Source organism: Hermetia illucens, chromosome 1 (assembly GCF_905115235.1).
Source record: "Hermetia illucens chromosome 1, iHerIll2.2.curated.20191125, whole genome shotgun sequence".
NCBI classification, from domain to species: domain Eukaryota; kingdom Metazoa; phylum Arthropoda; class Insecta; order Diptera; family Stratiomyidae; genus Hermetia; species Hermetia illucens.
In genome coordinates, this window is record NC_051849.1 from 174,418,943 (window position 1) to 174,430,311 (window position 11,369).

Here is an 11,369-nt window from a genome sequence, read left to right on the forward strand (position 1 = left end):
CTTCGTGCTTTTCATTATTTATTAGAAGTGAGTATTAATTTCAGATTATTAGTAAGGAATAAAGTAACTTATAGTATCTCCTTATAGTATTGGACTTCACCCTGAAAGAGTGGTTAACATATTTTCCCAAATCTGTACAAGATCATAGATTCTATAAGGGCAATATCTATTGTAGAAAAAGAACACGTGGCAGACCCTCCCCCCATCTCAGGGCGATGGCGCATGTCAGGATGCCAGACAGCTTTCAGGGATATCGAATTGGTGGACTTTGGCGCAAAACCGGGGTTTGAGGAGCTCCTTACTAAGGCAGGGCTAGACCGGATACCGGCTGTTGCGCTATTGGCGTTGGTGGTGAAATAGATAATGGGGTAATTAAATCTGGAGATAACGACGCTAAAGAGAAAATGATTCCGTTTTTGGCATGGAGTAAATCGATGCTTGCGGTTCCATTGGTAAGAAGACTGATCAGCAACCGGATCCAGGACACAATCTGATGCTACAGTGCTCGTTGTTTGGTTTCATTATCATCAAAACCGTTGCAGCCTTCATTTGCTACGAGTAATTAAGGTTTTGTGTTTACACAATCGGTTTACTGTCTCTCTGTCTGTCCGTCACGTTTTGGTAGAAAGGTGGGAACTGTGAACGCTCACGCGTATAGTGAGTTCCATCCTTTTACGTCGAATTTAAGGGAGGATCCCCATACATGCAAAAGAGGGTGGTACATTTTTTTTCATCAAATATAGTCATGTGGGATATCAAATTGAAGGTCTCGGTTAGTACTTATCGAAGCCGGTCTTACTTTTGAAATTTGCTGGAAAGGGAGAGTGCGGGGGGTTGAAATGATCATTTTTTAACAAACCCATTTTCAGAAACCACTCAACCGAAAAACCTGAAAAAAATCAAGGGGCTGCCACTATATAGTGCTTAGGCTCCGAAATACCCTCCATGTCGATACCTGTTCAAATAAAGTTAATAATAGTACATTACTATAATTTTTAGTAATTGACAGGAAAACCCTAGAGTCATGAAATTTTGCAATAATGTAGGCTATAGCATAGAACACGATCCCGCCAAATTTGCTAAAAATCGCACTATTACTAACAAAGTTATACTAGGTCAAAACTGTCGCTTCTGTGCAAATTCAAGACTATGAATGTCAATATCACTTGAAAGTGGATATTTTCACATAATATATGCATATATTACGTGCTAAATACTACTGGGACAAATGCACACTCAAATCTCTTTATAAAAAAAACACACAAAACCTTTCATACCTTAAGCATCTAACTTCCGGTTCCCCGACTTGTTTTTTATCCTTTTTGGTAGCTTAGGTGGAGGTACGGATGAAATATCATGGGCAATTATGATCATGGAGGAGAAGCATCCGATAGGAGCGGCGAATGGGCAAAGCGGCTCTTGCGGGGCACTTGTTTCAGAAAGTATAGTTCCCAAAATATAATTTGCCATATAGATTTCTAATTGTGATTGAGAAAGAAGCAGGGAAAAATTATTACAGTCTGAATGAAGTATGAAATCTTAGGGGAGAGCCAAGTTCCCTGTGTGCAGACAGTTCAGAATTCATTCAAAGTTTTCCATGCAGTCCATGCATTCGTGTTGGGTTGTCTGACAGTGAACTGAAAACTCTTAGTGCTGCGATTGAGGTGTTTGAGCTCGGCAGAAAATCTTAGGAAGTGCTAAATAGCGTATCATGACAAAAGGGAACTCATTATTGTGCTAGTCAGGGAGACAGAAGCTGCCGGAAATAATAAAGATTTTGCAATCGCGGTACATGATAACCAAATCGCTACTTTGGTCGCAATTTTTTCAACGGTCTTGTGAGGGATGATAATGGTAGACCTGTCGTCAATGACGATAAGCAGCTTCACATGAGAAGGGAACATTTCACCATGGTTTCCAACCGTGTAACATCCGATCAATTCCCAGCCGCTAGTCAACTTAACTTTCGGACACGGACTACTCCTTTACACAAAATTAAAATAAGCCATTAATGCCTTCAAGCAGGAACTAAAACCTCTCTCTTGAGACAACAGTGGCTAATATTCTTCCTTTTTCATGTATTTTCGTTCAATGTTGGTCTTATGATAGAATGCAACATCAATAATAGCATGTTAGGCTTACTGTGCGAATGTGTGTGTGATCAGTGGAATTTTGCCATTCCCAAAAAATACAAAATCCTGGCTGCGGTTCATATCGGTAAACCTGACATGTTCCCATGATTAGCCGAAGATGCTTCACTTCTTTGCCGAGTATTGCCTCCAACTTCCAAATTTTCATTTAACGTACTGAATTGTCATTGTTTCGGCCGGCCTTTTGTCGTTTTCCATTGATTTTCAAGCTCTCACCAAACGTGGCAAGTGAGTTCTCATCAGCACGAATTACATACCCATATCCACAGTAGATCTACTATAGGCAGTACCCTTACAAAAATGACCCCACTTGCAAATGTGCTTGCAGAAGCTTATCTGTACACATCAGAGACGCTAAACAAGGAAAAGGTATAATCTTCGTCAAATCGTATTTGTAAGAGAGAGATCGGTGAGCTTTTGCTATTCTGGTACTACGGCGTGCTCACCCATATAGCAAAAAGTTTTTTCACGTATTCACTTATACATAAGCAAAAACTTGCCAATCTCACCAATACATTGGCAAGTCCGGGCGGTATGTCAAACACAGCTGATCGGGTTTTCGGTACATCTCGCTCATGCTCAAGGGCAAAACAATTTGAAATCGTGTGTACTCGTACTGATTTCCCCCCTTGAGGGGCAAGGGGGAGTGAGGTAGCTGTCTAGTATCTAACTGTGCCCATATCATCAAAGACGCCTCTCTCGCAATTTTATTGGTGCCATTCAATATCGCTCGTAGATATTCTCATTTCGGATGTGGTCCAACGCAACATCATTGTCTCCACTTCCACGAGTTACCGCTAATTGTCTTTTATAGTCAGCCAGTCCTGGCTCGTAGAATCATAGAAGGCGCCAGTGTGACCGACACTGCTATAAATTTTAGATTTGGGCCGTTCGTTGATACATCGACCACAAAAAATGCCAGTCGTGGAATACCACCTTATTCATGTTGCGCTGATGCGTGGAGCGATTCCATAAAGCAGTTTACCATTGGCTGATAGCGTTGATCCGAGTTCCTAGCCTATCCTTCTCTAGATCCAGAAATGCAATGTAAAGAAGATGATGCTTCTCATGACCCAGGCATTCTTTGGAGACATGTTAACTCCGGGGGCTATCCCGGTTCCCATAGTACCAGATAACTTCTAACGAAGCTTTGTGCCAGAGGCCACTCTAAGTGAGTTCACGTTCAGACACAGATATGATCGTTCAAGGCCTCGGAGCATTTGTCCACTGCATCACGATCAGCAAGTTAATGTATATACAAAGTTTCCCGGATCACGGATATCACGGATGAACATGTCAACTATGTGCAGCAAGATTCTAGGGTACCAGTACCAGAATACGACTTGATTCCATCTAAGTACAAATGAGTCAACCTGCATTTAGTACGTAGGACATATTTTATTGTGAAACGATGCCCTATGCATCATTATGGAACCATGAAATGGGGTTCATTGCCATACAAAACCAAAAAGGGCCCAATTAATTCCTTGGAGATGCCTCTCCATATGCGAATGGGCTCCGAGATGTTGGGATCCTCAAGTGAGCTGCCAAAGTGATATTCCTCCTGTTAATATAATAGCGGTCGCCAAAAACCTTATTAGTTAAAGATAAATCAGATAAAGATATTGGGCGTCGACTAACCAGATATGCGGGACCCTGTTCAAAGCCTAGGTGTAACCGATGAAGCAACTAAAGAGAAAGTTAATGAGTTGCCTTTTTGCAACCCCTTGACCCCACTTGGCTGCCCTTCTGTTTCTCGTACAAAATGTTGTTGGTTTCTGGGTGTGTGTTGACCATTCCACTAATATTGGACTTTACGAATTTATAGAATATTGATAAACAAATAATCGGCGTTGTGTCTGTGCGACCCTGATCTTTTATGGATAAAAATAATCCTTAAAGTGATGGTTTATGCTATGTGTCAACCGACCGTGTATACTGGTAAACTTTTGTACCATCAATTCTGCACCCGATCCCAACATGGCTCCAGTTCATCCAGCTGTTTATGGCTCATCGAACTTTCTCTTCGGTGCCGGCTGCCTATGGGCGCCTTCAACACGGCATGCTGGGTGAGTAATTCCCACAGTCCATCCCAACTATTTTTCTGCTTCCATTACCGAAAACTGTACTGTCTGATTCCTCGCGTACGTTGGAATTGGAACTTGTCGGGAGTGACTTTCACCACATCTTCGCAACCGGCATCATTTGATGAATGTCTAATGTACGCAAAGTATCTGCAAATTCTAGCTCTTTGAAATTAATTCCTAATCTTAGGTAAGACTTCGGCCAAATGATGCAGAAGAATCCTTTGATGAGTACTGAAACTGTTGCCTCTTCATCACAAGTTTCCGCTATGACTTCAAGTCAAGCCCTGATCACGGCCGAGATAGTATTGGTCTGCGATCCGCTGCATAGTCAGGTCCGTATTGCGGAAAGCGCTCGACGAATGTGTGCTGTAACAGGGGACGGTAAGACGTTGTACCTGCCGTTGTTACCTTATAATAGGATAATAAAGAGGTTCAATTCCTCAGTGCACTTCATCCGCTGCCCACGTGGAGCCATTCTCCAGGCCATTGTGGCGTATAGACTTCCAACCGCATCTGGATTGGCAATTTCGATGCCGTGCGGAAGCCAAGCCTAGTTAACAAATCAGATGTCTCCCGCTTGTTGTCGGTGCTGGACAACTGATGATAGCTATCTCAGCGGTTACTCTGCAAGACTAGAAAGTTTTTGCACTTTCCTCACGTACCCTGTGTGATGCAGTCATTCGGACTGAAGCTATCGATCACTTCGCCTTTCTCAACCGGGCTTGGCACCGGCTACGACAGGTTATTATCATTCTATTATAATCTTGGCTTATTCTTCATTTTTACAATTTTTAATCTTTTTTAAGGTTTTGTGTAAAACAAAACCTTATTAAAATCGATTCAATGTCTGTCTGTCTGTCTGTCTGTCACACGCATTTTTCTCCAAAACGGCTGAACCGATCCCAACGAAATTTGGTGGACAGATGGGAACTATGAAATCCCACGCATACAGTGAGTGGCATAAATTTAGGTGGAGTTTAAAGGGGGGCTCCCCATACATGCAAAGGGGGGATTCAAAAATTTTTTTCACCGTATAAAGTTGTGTAGGATATGAAATGAAAGGTCTCGATTTGTACTTTCCGAAACTGATGTTAGTTTTGGCATAAATTGCAAAGTGCGTGAGTAATGAGTCTAAATGTACGCACTTGAAATGAGACAGGACTCATTTTCGGAAACTACCCAACCTAAAAATCCGAAAAAATCGGATTGGTGCGCCTAGATGAAATCTAGGCCTCAAAATATGTGCCATTCCGATATCCGCTCAAATAAACTTACTAATAGTATATTACTACTTTTTAGAAATTTACTGAAAACCCCCCTTAAATTCATCCTAGGACTTCCGAATTTTGTACCAGCATAGAGGACAATATTTTGTGTATACTTGCAAAATTTCGTAGAAATCTGGCAAATTAACGCCAAAGTTATAGCACTTCAAACTTAGCAATTTCGCGCGAATTTACCGCTTCCAAACCCATGCAAATCAGATGCTGACGTCATAATTAACGGGAATAATAGAAATTCGAGTGAAATATTAAAATTCCATTCAAGAAGAATCTAATTCTCCCTAGCCCTTTTTTATATTTGATGTTGGTTAAATTGTTAGCATTTGCTAATAATATTAAACTCAGAGTGTAAAGCGTATGAGGTTGACTATTTCAATACAGGGCTTTCCATCAAATGATTTATTTAAATTACTTTCTAAAAAATAGATGCCAATAGAATTTTTAACTATGTGACACGGAACTGTCAGTCTCACCGCTCCCCACATCTTCTTCATTTTCTTCAGCCTTCAGTTCACAAGCGGGGTCGGCTCGTCGTGATCGGTTTCATCATTTTATTTTATCAAATGCCTGATCAGGATGTAATCGCGAGACCTTCAAATCTCCATCCTGTGTATCATGCGACCATTGTTTTGGTCGGCCTTTTGGTTGCTTACCATTGACTTCGATGTTCTCACCAATACTGGTTATTGAATTCTCGTTAGCGTGAATTACGTGACCACACCATCGAAAACGCCTCTCTTGCAGTTTTTCCACGATCGGTGCAAACCCATATCGATCGCGGATATTCTCATTTCAGACGTAATCAAAACGTATCACGCCATCAGTGCAATGCAACATCTTCGTCCCCATTACCACAAGACGCCGTTCATTGTCTTTTATAGTCAACACTCAAACTATAGAGAGCGACAGACGGACGACATTGCAGTAAATTTTAGATTTGAGACGTGCGCTGATACATCGATCACAAAGAACACCAGTTGCGGAATGTCACTTCATCCAGGTGGCGTTAATGCTTGAAACATTTCATTACGCAGTTCTCCATTGGCTGGTAGCATTGACTCGAGATATTTAAATCGCTCAGTTCTTTCAATGGCAGTAATCTGCCCCTCCAGATATTTAAATCGCTGAGTTCTGGCACCTGCCCAGAACTGAGCGATTTAAATATCTCGGGTCAATGCTATAAGCCAATGGAGAACTACGTTATGCTCCTCACATAGGGAAACACAAAACTTTTATACCTGAAGCGTCAAGCTGATATTGTTTCTATTTATAGACCATTAAACTCAAGGAGGCTTATCACTTGTATAATTTAGTCTTATCAATCACTACCCCAACCCGAATCAAATGAATATCTCCGCATATATACGGAGGCAACTATCAAATTTGCTGTAATCTTTGTGACTTGCAAAAGAAGTAAATTTAAAGGCCACATCTAGACGGCGACTCGAAAATAGATGAATAACTCATTTTGCTAGCTTAGGAGTGACTACACCCCACGCCAAAATTGTGGCCTATAAGATTAAAAAAGAAAAACAATCCGCTGATACCACGTCTTCATTTTATATAAAATTTTGTGTGGGAAGAGATTATTATAATAAATATAAAAATTTAAAAAAAAAAGCCGAAATCAATTCTAACTTCGGTGGGACTGAATCTCATACGCGCCAAGACTTTGGAGCTGGGTAAAATATCTCGCTAACCTAGATGTTGCAATCGAGGGAGAAGAGAAGATAAATCACATCTTCAACTAAGGCTTAATTTGCCCTAGATGCGCCTAGTCTAAACTTTTTCACACTTATAGAGCTTCTGATAATACCAATCTAGAAAGGACAACGCAAATTACATAATATTAATTGCAGTGTTTGCTGATCATTCATTATTCTGGTATTTACGGTTGAGACCCCACTGCCACCAGTGTAGGCTTCCACGATTTCACAATTGCAATGAACAACGCTTGATTGACCGTACCTCCGTGCTTTGTTTAAACCTTTTCATTTGATAGAAAATCCACTGAAAGTCAGATATAATTATCGGAAAAGGATATATCAATTCATATGCACAGCTGCTATTCGTAATCAACTCACTATTCATCGTCACCTGCCACACTGAAACACTAAATTCAAAGGAATGCGGACCGCATGAACAACTGCACCCTTGTACCAACACTTCTTGTCGAGCAGGAGCTCTTCGAAAATACGGGTAAAAAGAGGAACAAAAACTAGGCTTGCCGGTTGACTCTTTTCGACGGAATTAGGAAATCAAATCAACTTAAAACCTCCAACAAAGCATCGACTCAGCCGTCCTTCATTGAACCGGCATTGAATAGCAACCCGGATGTATCCCTGCATTTGCATTAGCGTACCGAAACAAGCCTTATAAATGGATTTAATAATATCCAACACGATTAACTCCTGTGACAGCAACATCAAAAACTGCTTGTCGTAGGAAGCGACTAAAAGGGATAGAAATTTGTGGGTTAGTAGCCTGCACATTTTAAAACTTTATTACTACCAAAAAGCCAACAACGCCCCGGATAGGGACCGACCTTACCCCGCAGACCTTGATTATCAAAAATGGACTATGATTGGTTTCTGGCATGTGCGCACACTCCTCGACAATGGTAGCAACGCGACGGTGCTCAGAATACTTCCTTACTTCCTCCAACTCGAGCGAGAATTCTAAAGATATAAGGTAATTATTCTGGGCCAAAGCGAAGTAAAATTGTGGGACCCTGGACCCTCTCCCTCTATCCACACTTCCAATACAGTGGAGAAGGGTGCTTTCTACGATCGATTACACAGCTCTGGGAAGCTTCCTAGAGGTGACATTGTGATCGTGGTGGGTGATTTGAACGCCAAGGTGAGCTCTGGCAACACGTTGCTCGGACATGTGATGGGGAAACACGATCTTGGAGATCGAACGATAATGGTGGGATGTTCGTGGATTTCTGCAACTTCTCGTCTCGTAATTGGTGGGACATTATTGTCAGTTTGGTTGGTGACCGACACCAAACGAGCAATCAGTTCGTCCACTCCGCGATCAGCAGTAGATTTAGAAGTTGTTTTCTGGATGTGCGTAGCAAAAGAGACGCTGACATAGGCCTTGAAAGGGATCACCATTTGATGGCCACTTAAGTTCGTTTGTGAGTTGTGTCCGCCACTTTTCACAGGGGCTGCGACCCCTAAATCCAATATCGACCGATTATATGATTCCCCTGTAGCTCGACAGCAGAGGGAGCTATCTTGCTATTCGGGCGACGGATATACTCAATAAATCGCTTAAGAATACCGATGGGTATTAAGCTGCCATCAAGAATGCTCTCTGCGTAAAATCTAGTCAACTGTGGAATCGTGGAAGCGGATCGATGATTAACCACTGCCAATGAGTGCAGACGTACCGCGCTCGAACTGCGATACCGAGCGAAATTGTGAATGAATTGGCTATTGCGCTTGTCCGGAAAGTAGAAGATTCTACCGCAGAGCTTTCAACGGTCCTATGAGGGACGTCAACAATTGAGCAGCTGAAAAGGTGAAAAAAACACTTCGGTTTTAACGGTATCACAAGCTTTCAACGGTCCCATGAGGAACGTCAACGGTTGAGCAGCTAAAGAGGTGAAAAAAACACTTCGGTTTTAACCGTATCACATCCGTTGAGATTCCTCCTCTTGTGGATGAAATGGCTAGTCACCATAGCCTGCGGATACGGACTGCCCCTCCAAGCAGAAGAGAAATAATTTCGGCCATCAATGCATTCAAAATGTATAAAGCCGCTGGTCTTGACGGTCTCCCCAAGTGTTCGAAAAGATTCCAAAGATAGGCACCCGTTTTGAAGGTGACAATTGCAGGGATTAAAACTTGTTTGTTTGCGTCTGCCTTCTTTCATTATCTCGATCATCCTGCAAATACTCTAACGCCTTCTCAATGTGTTCCAACAATTTGGATTTTTTTTGGTTGTAAATTTCGTCAAGCCCTATAGTTTTCGCGATCTCAAGAATTTCTCTGTTGATTTCTGAATCATTCTCGATATCAATGCCAAAAGAGACTCAACCACTTCTGGCCAGATTTTGCGCCAGGCTTTGTTCATTGAGCCACTAGTTACTTCTTTCCAAGAAACTCCGATATTTTCAACAGCCTTGAGCATATCAAATTTTTTCCAGATTTCTTTAATTGATAATTGACCATCTCTATCTAATGCTACGACAATATGTCTAAGCGTTCAATCAACTGCCTGAAAGTTTGACGTAGCAATTACACCTTGGTCTATGGGTTGCAGCAGGCGGCGGTAGGAAGACCGCTTTCACGTTTTCATCGCTTTGATTAAGAGTTGCAGGATGTCCTGGAGCATTATCGACTTGTGCGATAAGTTACTCTTCCTACAGTATTCTACGATTCCTGGAAAAAATTATTTTGTAAACCATTCAGTGAATAACGCCGAAGTTTTTGTTATGTCTCCAAATAACTGTCAGCGTGGTTTTCGGAATATTTTTTAAGGTGCTTGGATTTTTCGAATGGCATTTCCATCGAAAGCAACTGTAAGCCTGACTTTGGAGACTTTGAAGCCTGGTGTTGTAACTTCTTCTTTGGAGATAAATGTACGTGATGGTAAACGCTTAAAAAGTAAAGTCCTGTCTCATCGATATTAAAAACTTGTCTCAGGCTGTAACCACCATGATCAGCTTCTCCTGTCAATTTGAAAGACCAAATCTTGATTAGAACTTGCCAAACCATCCTCGACTTGCATTAAATTCGAAGGCTTCGTTTTCAGTTCTGATGGTAATTCTTCTTCTTCTTTTCTTGGATGATTGCAGTTGAAATTGGTATACCTCTCAGGTTCACGTTGAGAATCCAGGCATACATCAACTTTTCCGTCTTCTCTAATACAAAGGATCGGTGTTTTGTTGTTATAATACTTCCTGGTGAAGAAATACCCTCCTTAATACGCTCGTGATTTTTTTCGGCATCCCTTTTTATCTGTCTGACAGCACATGACTTCAATCCTAAGGGAACATCAATTTGCGCGGCCTTCTCTCCTTCGTCCAAACGTTTAATTATTTCCATTTTTGTTTTTAAATTAATAACTTGCCTCTGCTCTTCTTTTTATAGTATCTGTATCCTTTATCCATACTGCTACGTAAGTTTTTGATCCTTTTCCTGTTGAAACACTTTGGTCGCTTAGAATATGATGGTCTGTTTAAAAAGAAAGTTTCTTACCAAATTTTAGTCGTTAATTTCTTACTCGAAATCAAATCAGTATCGTATTAGGTGTTCTTTAGTGTTGAGTTCTACTACCAACATTGAATTAAAACTAACGAGGCTTCTTTTATTTATTTGTCAGATATTCATATACATAGTTGGATGGATTTCAATATTTGCAATATCCGATCGTTTCAGATTTCAAATTTAACGTCGGATACCAGTCGACTCAGCTGTGAATGAGGACCTCAGTCAAATCAGGGTAATAATCTCGGGCGAGCGCAATACTGGCCACATTGCTTCCTACACTCCAAGGCCCTGATCTAATATGATTTGTTGCGCCAACGATTATTATTATTATTTTAGCTTGAACATATTATTCACATTGCCTCCAATCCAGTTTTATCTAAAGGGTCGAACTCCGATAATGAAAGCGTGTAGAATGTATGCACATACTACTAGAAATTTTATGATCAGTCGAAGCAAAATCATGTTAACTCGAAGCATGTTCCTCAATTCTGAAGTGTTATAAGTCAAAAATGACATAAGTCGACGTGCGAAAAGTTGAGGTATACCTACATATGAAAAATTCCTTGCATTATTGCCTATATCATATCTGTGTATCTCTAATACTTTTGATGACTATTTACGACGCGC